At 34.8% G+C, this 9,622-nt stretch overlaps 1 long non-coding RNA gene across 3 annotated transcripts; it reads right to left on the bottom strand.

Annotated features, from left to right (window-relative positions):
• Window positions 1–688: 688 nt before the first annotated feature.
• On the bottom strand, window positions 689–3,407 carry LOC141703199 (uncharacterized). 3 transcript variants are annotated; one of them, XR_012567404.1, is made up of 6 exons: window positions 3,135–3,407; window positions 2,872–3,032; window positions 2,225–2,366; window positions 1,830–1,920; window positions 1,540–1,594; window positions 689–1,080 (listed from the first exon to the last, which is right to left on the bottom strand). It is a non-coding gene; the product is annotated as an uncharacterized LOC141703199 (long non-coding RNA). The 3 variants fall into 3 exon arrangements; XR_012567405.1 differs by lacking the exons at window positions 2,872–3,032; window positions 3,135–3,407 and adding an exon at window positions 2,529–2,566; XR_012567403.1 differs by lacking the exons at window positions 2,872–3,032; window positions 3,135–3,407 and having other exon boundaries at window positions 2,225–2,503.
• Between the last annotated feature and the right edge of the window lie 6,215 nt (window positions 3,408–9,622).

Below are 9,622 nucleotides of genomic sequence, written 5' to 3'. Positions count from 1 at the left end.
ACCCAATCGAATTCAAGATCAACAAATTCTCAATGTCTACAACTTATCTCAAATACTACTATCATTTTAAACAAACTATTCCGGTGATAAGTACAACTAATCTCAGTGTTTAAAATCAACCATATTCCTAGTACTCAAGTCATCCCCTTTTATGCGGGCTAGTCTTCTTATCATGTCAGCTCCAATCTTCTTGCAAGTCTCATCATTATTTGCCTTCTCACGGGCACTAATCACTACTAAAATGAATCAAACCATAACACAGGGAGTGAACATTATTATTAAATGTTTCAATAAAACACGCTATATTGATTCACATCTTTCACATTAAATTGGAAAGACAAGCTTAGTTAATCATTTGAGAAAAAAATTAACCTGCAATTACGATGCTTTTGGGCCCACACTTGGTGTACCATGTATCAAAAAGTAACAATTTTTAAAGAGGTAAGATAGCCAAAAATTACACAAACAAATGCATGCACACTGAAACTACTTGGCAACGTTGACATTATCATTTGATGTTATGCTTTCATATCATAATTGATTGGAAGTAATTTACAAAACATACACAGAAATAATACTATGTTGTCTTCAAAATTCAAAACATGGATACAGAGATTGACTATATAGTATTCAATACTGTTTGTGTAATGTCTATAAAAGGTTACCTTCTTTCTAGTTTCATCCTGTGTGAATCTTTCATATGGAATGTAAACACCATTCTTTTCCTTTACGGCTCTGACATCTATTTCAATTCAAATAAATAGGCTATCAAGTGTGAAACTTATATCACAAAACAAAAGAAAATCATCTTATAAACATATGTCATCAGTGGGCTAAATGACTAGCATATCGTTTCAAATTATTTTAATAGTACAAAGTACACTGCAGTCATACAGAAGGGCGAATTACTGTCTTATGTAGAATACATGCATGGTCCCAACACCAAGGACAAGCTGGCAAGTCTTTATGTTAAAGAACTTCAAGAGCTCAACAACACGCTACACAATTTCGGTAGAAAGCGCTGACAAAGAATCATTCATATCAATGTACTCTGACAACATCTTCAGCAAGATTAAGCCGCTGAAAAGTAAAAATGAACAATAATTTTAGCTTAAACCAGCAAACAAAGTGGTTACATATAAAGAAATGAAGGCTCTTCGAGACATAACTCTAACCATAAACTATAAATATATCACATTGAATATATATCTAAACAACATACATGCCAGGATTATGATGGAATAGATATGAATAACAATTTTTCGATTTAAACTATTAAGTTAATATTTTTAACTATAAACATCTTAGAATGATATCATTTTTCAAGCAAAAGAATACCAAAATATAAATAAAAATTTAAGCACATCATAGAATAATTGTTAGAGACTTATAACTAAACAGACTTATAGCTAGTTTAGCATTCCTTTGCAGACAGACTACAAACTCTTTAACATCACAGTAATACATGTGATCTATTTAATATATAAAAATGATAGCTTTCTTACAATCTGACATTTACAAGTGCAACAAATATATTACCTGTGTTGGTTTGGATAGTTGGACTGGTTGCCTGAATATGCATTTTTGTTGCACCCTATGCAAATACAGGTTCAAGTATGTTATGAAGAAATCAAGTAAAATTAGCAAAATCAGTGTGCACTTAGTTTATGCTTCTAGCAACTGGTCTACACTCTACAGAAACCCATCATTGTGATTATTAAATCCATTCCATATTTATTTTTGATATTCTAAAGATAATATAGGAACTGAGGCTCGATTTCAACTACAGTTTGCGTCAAATTAAACATATCATCGACGTTTCTCCATACCTTGACAAAGACTTGAGTAGAACGAGCAAGTACATTCTATGACAGACTTATGCTTTCACTGGCATCGATATAGCTTCAGTATATAACATGCCTACATGCAGAAAATTAGAAATCAACATATTATTTATCAATTATCATCAACACTTTAGTTCACAATAGTTCTAATGACAACACCTGTTATTTTCCTTTCTTTTTGCTAAATAAAATTCTAATCAATCAAAATGATTACAAGTTCAAACAAAGCATACCCTGGTAACTGCGTGTGGAATAGAACCTCCCCCCCCCCAAATAGCACCAAAACAAACAGTCCAATCATTTGGAAGTTAATACCATGATTTTGAACGAACCAAAACTGTGTGTGGTATATAAGATGATACTATGATTTCTGAACGCACCTCGACCGAAGCACAGATACCAGAGGCAGTCTTTTTAGAATTTCTGCAAGGATATCTCTAGAGAAAGGATCAGCCATTGGTGTTGCAGCTTACTGACCTTAGGTCTGGTTTCTTCAGCTCCTCTCATCCTTTTGCCATAGAACTGAAAAATACAATTTTTTAAAGTACCAACTTCTAGTCAGGAAAGAAATTAAAGTTTCCAAGGCTTGATTAAATAATTTTGACAAAGTCGATGATCATAAAAAGGAAGAAATTAGCAAATGTATCTGTTGATGAACAAGTATATTCAAGGCCAGAAATTCACTTTATCTATTCTCCGCTACCAACAAACAAGGAAAACAAGTTGCTGCACTGTCATCTGATTTGCAGACAACACAATTTGCCCTGTACCGCCTATAGCATGCTTCATTATTCCCCAAAAACTGTTTAGTAAACGAGTCTGTTAGGAACCAAGCCAGAGCATCTAACAACTACTCATCATCTGGTGACGCAGCACTGATATAAACTTGAAACCACTGCCTTACAAGAGCATAGGCAACAAAATAGTTGAGGTACTCAATATAACAGCCACATATATACACAGAAAATAAAATTAAAGGCATATATAATGTTTATTTGGGATCCGAATGAAAGGAAAGAAAGCAAACCTTGTTGTTGGTAAAGAGAGAGATCGAGATAACGTTCCTAATCATGATTAAAAATAGTCAACAACATGATGATAATGACAACGGCGTATGAGAGGAGGAGAAGAAATTAAGACATCTCAATTGAATCCAAAATGTTGAAGAAGCTCAATGAACTTCCAAATCTGTTGAAAAAAGAAAAAAAACAAAATTAAAAACCAAACCCAATAATAATTAGGAAATAAATCAAGATGAAGAATAAACAAAATCCAATTGAACAATGAAACCAAGCCAGATTCTTCACAAATTAGGTTTCTCGAAGCTTGAGTTTGATTAATCGTAGATATTCTTCAATTTGGGGTTCAATTGGAACCCTAATTAGAAATAATGTGAGATGGTGACAGATAATGTAAGACGGAGAGATAGTAATATATATGTAGAGAGAGAGGGAAAGAGAGAGAGAGAGAGAGAGATGTGAGACCGAGAGCGAGAGGAAAGAGACGGGGGAGAGAGAGGGAGGTGAGGTAAGGGGGAAAAGGAAGAAGTGATATCTATTAGTATTATAGTCTATAGATATATGGATATTAGTTTGTAGGCTTCAATCACACATATATGATTTATGAGAAGTTTGCTTGCTTTCGATTGTTAGGTAAAAGAAAGAGAAACAGTAAGTACAAGTACAGAAGAGAGAACACATAAAAGACCACCGTATGAGTTAAATTGATAAAATAACAATTTGCTTTTATATTATATCTAACTCATATTCTTAATATAATTATATGTGTAAATTACCTTTTAGGGCTTTCTAATTTTAATAAATTGCTGCAACTTAAATTAAATTTTGAAGGTTCGTGGGGCACCCTTATTTTTCAAATTTTTAGGGGGGCACTCACAAATATTTTCCGAAATCACGGAGGTAATTTTTTTTTTTTTAAATTAGGGGGGGCACGTGTCCCCCGTGCCTCTTCTTAGATCCCCCCGATTGGCAGCCTGCATAACATGCAGCAATATATTCAGATTCAGTAGTTGAGAGTGCCACAATTGCTTGTTTCTTTGAGCTCCAAGTGATTGCACCTCCTCCAAGATGAAAGATATATCCAGAAGTGCTTCGGCTATCATCAGTACTTCCTGGCTATCATCAGTACTTCCTGCTAAGTCACTATCAGTATAGCCAATGAGGTTAACAGGAACATTAGCTTTGTAGAAAATTCCATAATCAAGTGTCCCTTTAACATATCTTAAAATTCTCTTGGCAGCCTCCCAATGATTAGAATAGGGTTTCTGCATGAATCTGCTCACTAAACTAACAGCATACATGATGTCGGGTCTTGTAGATGTTAGATACATCAAATTCCCAACAAGGCTCCTAAACATCGCCGAATTCACAAGTTTACCTTCCCCCTCTTTAGATAGTTTTAAACCTGTGATGCATGGAGTAGAAACCGGATTTGCATTTTCCATCCTGAATTTCTGAAGTATTTCCTTCGCATAGCTCTGCTGAGAAATAAATATTCCTCCAGTGGACTGATGAAATTCGATGCCCAGAAAATGATGAAGTTCTCCCAAATCAGTCATCTTAAACTCAGCTATCATTGAGTGCTTGAATTCGTTCAACATCTTGACATCATTTCCGGTAAAAATAAGATCATCAACATAAAGACTAACAGCCATGAATTTCCCTTGAGAGTCACATTTGAAGTAGAGAGTATGCTCATAGGGGCATTTTCGAAAACCCCATTTCTGAAAATAAGAATTAATCTGACTATACCAAGCTCGTGGTGATTGTTTCAGCCCATATAAAGCCTTCTTTAGCTTATAAACTTTATTTTCTTCTTCTTTCTTGACAAATCCTGCTGGTTGATTCACATAAATTTCCTCCTTAAGAACACCATTCAAAAAAGCCGACTTCACATCCATTTGAAATAACTTCCACTTATTTTGGGCTGTAAGAGAAATTAGTAAACGAACTGTTTCAAGTCTCGAAACGGGAGCAAAAATTTATGTAAAATCTTCTCCTTCTTTTTGCTTATATCCTTTTGCCACTAATCGAGCCTTGTCCTTGTTGACTGACCCATCTGGATTCATTTTTGTCTTAAATATCCACTTTACTTCAATGGAATTTTTATTTGCTGGAAAATCAGTAAGCTCCCAGGTTTGATTTTCTTGAATGGAGTTAAACTCCCCCTTCATGGCCTTTCTCCAAATTTCACTCTGATTTGCTTTGTCAAAAGAAATAGGATCTTCTCCTGCAAAGAAAGCAAAGAACATAGCTTCATTTTGTTCAACTTCATCGGTCACCTCGTACAATTCTAGAAGACTTTTCATTTTTTTTACTGGGCTATCTGGTTGATCATCATTACTTCCCGTACTTTCAGGTGTTTCTCCATCATCTTCAGGCACATAGATTGGATGCTTTTCTCTTTCAACTTCCACATCATCAAATGCAGAATTTTCATCAAAACGGACATCTCGACTTATCACCACTTTCTTTGTTACCGGATTATACAGCCTGTATGCTTTACTTCTCTCACTGTATCCAATAAAAATACATTTTTCTGATTTGTCATCTAACTTATTTCTCATAGCACCTGGAATGTGAGAGAAAGCAACACATCCTAAAAACTTTTAAATGATAAACATTTGGTCTTTTCCCATACCATGCTTCATGTGGAGTGCAATTTTTTAAAATCTTTGTTGGTGATCTGTTGATAAGATAGACTGCACAAGAAACTTCTTCTGCCCAAAAATTCTGGGATAAATTCTTTGTTTTGAGAAGACATCCTGCCATCTCCATGATTGTCCTATTTTTTCTCTCACACACACCGTTTTGTTGAGGTGTGTATCTAGTTGTCAGTTCATGTCTGATGCCATTATCTCTGCAAAATTTTTCAAACTCATTTGAAATATACTCACCACCACGATCAGCTCGTAAGGTGTTTATTTTAAATCCAATAAATTTTCAACTTTTACTTTAAAATTTTTGAACTTCCCGAAAGCTTCTAATTTCTCTTTGAGACAATATATCCAGACTTTAAGTGAATAATCATCAATAAAAGACATAAAATAGCGATTACCTCCTAAAGATGAAACCGACATCGGGCCACAAAGATCAGAATGAATGAGTTGTAATGGCCTTTTTGCTCTCCAAGGGGACTGAGATGGAAAAGAAGTTCGATGTTGCTTCCCAAACTGACACGTCTCACACACGTCATCAAAATGATCAATTTTTGGCAATCCAATCACCATCCTTTTTTTGAAAGTATCTCCAAGTTTCCATAGTTATCATGCCATAACTTGGAAGTTCTTTTGTCAATGCCAGCAAAACAAGGCATATCTTGACTGTGCAGTGTGAGTGAGAAGAGGTTGTTTGAACTGATTCTAACTTTAGCAATAACTTGATTTTTTCTTGACAAGTATCAAGCCATATCATGAAAGAATATCATACCCCTTTTTTAAAAGGTGCCCTACACAGAGTAAATTGTTTCTTAAGCCAGGAACAAAATAAACTTCTGACATCCTTTCAACCTTCCCTTCTTTTGTTTTAAATTCTATTTCACCAATACCACTAATTTGGTATGATTTTCCATCACCAACTTTGACTTCTCCATATTTATTTTCATATAATTTAGAAAATAAATTTTTGTTACCTGTCAAGTGTTTGCTTGCGCCACTATCGATGTACTAGACATCTTCACGATCTCCTCCATGTGAAACAAGCAATAATGTATCATCTTCTTGATCTTTATTTTCACTCACAAAATTAGCATTATTTTTCCTTTCTTCTTTGTTCCAGCAATTACTTGAAAGATGACCAGGTTTGTGGCCGTTAAAGCATTCGAAATAACCGCGTCCTCTTCCTCTTTGATTTCCACGGCCACGTCCTCTTGACTAAGTCATTATTCTTTCACTATGAAAAGTCTGGCCTTCTGTAGAACGACCACGACCACGACTAAAATTTGCACTTCTTCCTCTGCCATGGCCCCTTCCTCGTCCATGATTTTGACCTTCTTTTTGAAATTGATCTTGTTCTTTATTTTCTCCAAGAGAGACCTTGGTTTGAAGAGCATGAGAATCAGGTTCTTCTTTCTCTAATACCCTTTCTGCATAAGCTTGTAATGACCCCATGAGTGGATCCACTTGCATCGTATCAATGTCGCTTGCCTCTTCAATGGTAACTCCCACAAATCGTAACTTGGTATTAAGAGATCTGAGAATTTTCTCGTTAATACGTACATCATCGATTTTTTCTCCAAATTGCTTCATTTGATTTACCACTTGTGACACTCTTGTGAAGTAATCTTGGACTGATTCGGTTTCCTTCATTTTTAATGCTTCGAATTCACCACGAAGAGTTTGAAGACGTAACTTTTTTACTTTGTCGATTCCTTTAAAATTATTTTGTAATATTTTCCAGGCTTCTTTCGCTTTTGCTGCTGTAGCAACTTTCTCAAACATGGCTTCATCTAAAAGCCAATGTGAATGATTGAGAGAGCCTGTTGATCTTGCTTGCGGGCTTTTCCAAGGGCATTTTTCTGATTCTGATTCAGGGTACCTTCATTCTCAGATTCATCATAACCTTTCTCAACAATATCCCATGCTTCCTGTGAGCCTACCTGAGCTTTCATACGGAGACACCAATGACCATAGTTTTCCTTTGTAAGTTTAAGAACAACAAAAGGAAATGAATTACTCATTACTTTCAAGGCTGTGATACCAATTTGTTTTACTGACTCTTGCATTTTCTAGGTGAATACATGAATTTCATCTTCTCTTAATCTTTCTAGAAAATCCTGGAATACACTTCTCTATTCTTCCTTTTTTTGATGAGCAAATTAATTTACTCTAACAATTAGTTCGTAAAGAACCGGAAGAAGTTAAATCTCTTATTAGATTTTGGGCAAGTAAGTTTACATGAATGTCGCAGCAAGGTATACTAACTTCTAAAAATAATTACTAAATGAACATACTTACAAAGCAGGGAAGAAATGCTACTGCACATATATGATATATCCCGGTCATCTACTCACTAAAGTCATTTCAATCAATACAGAGGAAAGAAAATAACTGTGTCAAATAACAATGTCTCATTTAGAAATGATCATTAGACTAAGAATGTGTGTATGACTTCTGTGGCAGGGGCAGGGGTAATGAATTAGTCACAGCTGTAGATAGATGAGAAAACTCTGCAGTAATGGGCATCATATTTTGTTAAATAGTATGTATAAAGAAATTAAATAAGAAGAAAAAAACCTGATGCCCCAAATCCAGTTATCTTAAATAAAATTGTTAAAGAGTCTTATTTTAGGATCCAGAATGCAATAATGGAAGAAAGTGCTGATCAGACTCAGAGTCCCAATAAAGTAAAAGATGGGAACCCTCAATCAAAGATATTGAAGGTGAATATTGGCGAATTATTAAGCAACCGACGGATGAAGTTAAAATATGTGCAACTCATATTTTAATATCTTTACACATTACATGATGCACCTTTGATATCCATGGTATAGTGTGTAACTGACTGGGAAACTGCATTATTTGGAAGTGGTTCCCGATGATCTCAAGAAAAACAGATCCCTCTGTATCTTCAGGTTGGAATTTGAATATCTTTCCCCATCTCCCAGGTTCTATGCTTAGTTTTGAAGAATGTGACTTCTACGGAATTCTGGTGCCATGTCTTTATGTTGGAATGTTGTTGTCATCATTTTGATGGGTAATTATTTTAGGTCTAAACAATTTAACTTCCCGTTATTAAACAAAATGGATTCTATGAGAAGATAATTAGTATCAACTTAAGATAGTTACCCAGCAAAATGATCAAAAACACATGCCAACATAAAGTCATGGCACCAGAATCCCGGCAATGTCACATTCTTCGAAACAAAGAATAGAGCCAGGGAGACGGGGAAAGTTATTCAAATTCCAACCTGAAGATACATACAGATCTGGTTTTCTTGAGATCATCGGGAAAACACTTCCAAATACTGTAGTTTCCAAGACAGTTCCATATTATACTTTAAACTAAAAAGAGCATAAGATTAGAAAAAAAGTATAAGATTTAATTTATATAATTACAAATATAAACTAAAAAGAGTTCAAATAAATAATATAACTACGAAAGGAGGAAGCCGATTTAGGATGGTGTGAAGAAGTACCCTGCTGTGTCCTTTCAAATCATGTAAGCAGGTTTCCTGTTTCATGCTCCGGGTCTGCAACATGGTTATATGAGTTTAAACTCTTTACGGCTTAAATAACCATTACGAGTAATACAATGAGCAATTAAATTAATATCTAATGAACATAGTATCTGTATGCATTAGGAATCAACAAGAAACAATGAGATAGGAATATATTGGAATACTTTGACATGGTAACACACTGAATAAATTACCTTTGCAGTGTGATCGTCTGAGCATGAAGCCAGTAACTGATCAGTAGGATCCCACCTGACTGCATTCACTAAATTCTGAGTAGCAAAAAAATAGAAAAGCAGATTATTTTATTAGTTCGTCTAGAAACGGAAGAAGTTAAATCTCTTACCAGATTATGGGCAAGTAAGTTTACATGAACGTCGCAGCAAGGTATACTAAATTCTAAAAATAATAATAATTGAGCATAATTACAAAGCAGGGAAGAAATGCTACTGCACATATATCCTGGTCATCTAATCACTAAAGTCAATTCAATCAATACAGAGGAACGAAAATAACTGTGTCACATAACAATGTCTCTTTTAGAAATGATCATCTGATTAAGAATGACTTCTGTGGCAAGGGCA

This window comes from Apium graveolens, unplaced genomic scaffold, assembly GCF_009905375.1.
Source record: "Apium graveolens cultivar Ventura unplaced genomic scaffold, ASM990537v1 ctg6327, whole genome shotgun sequence".
Lineage (NCBI taxonomy): Eukaryota > Viridiplantae > Streptophyta > Magnoliopsida > Apiales > Apiaceae > Apium > Apium graveolens.
This window is presented reverse-complemented; position numbering and strand designations above follow the sequence as displayed.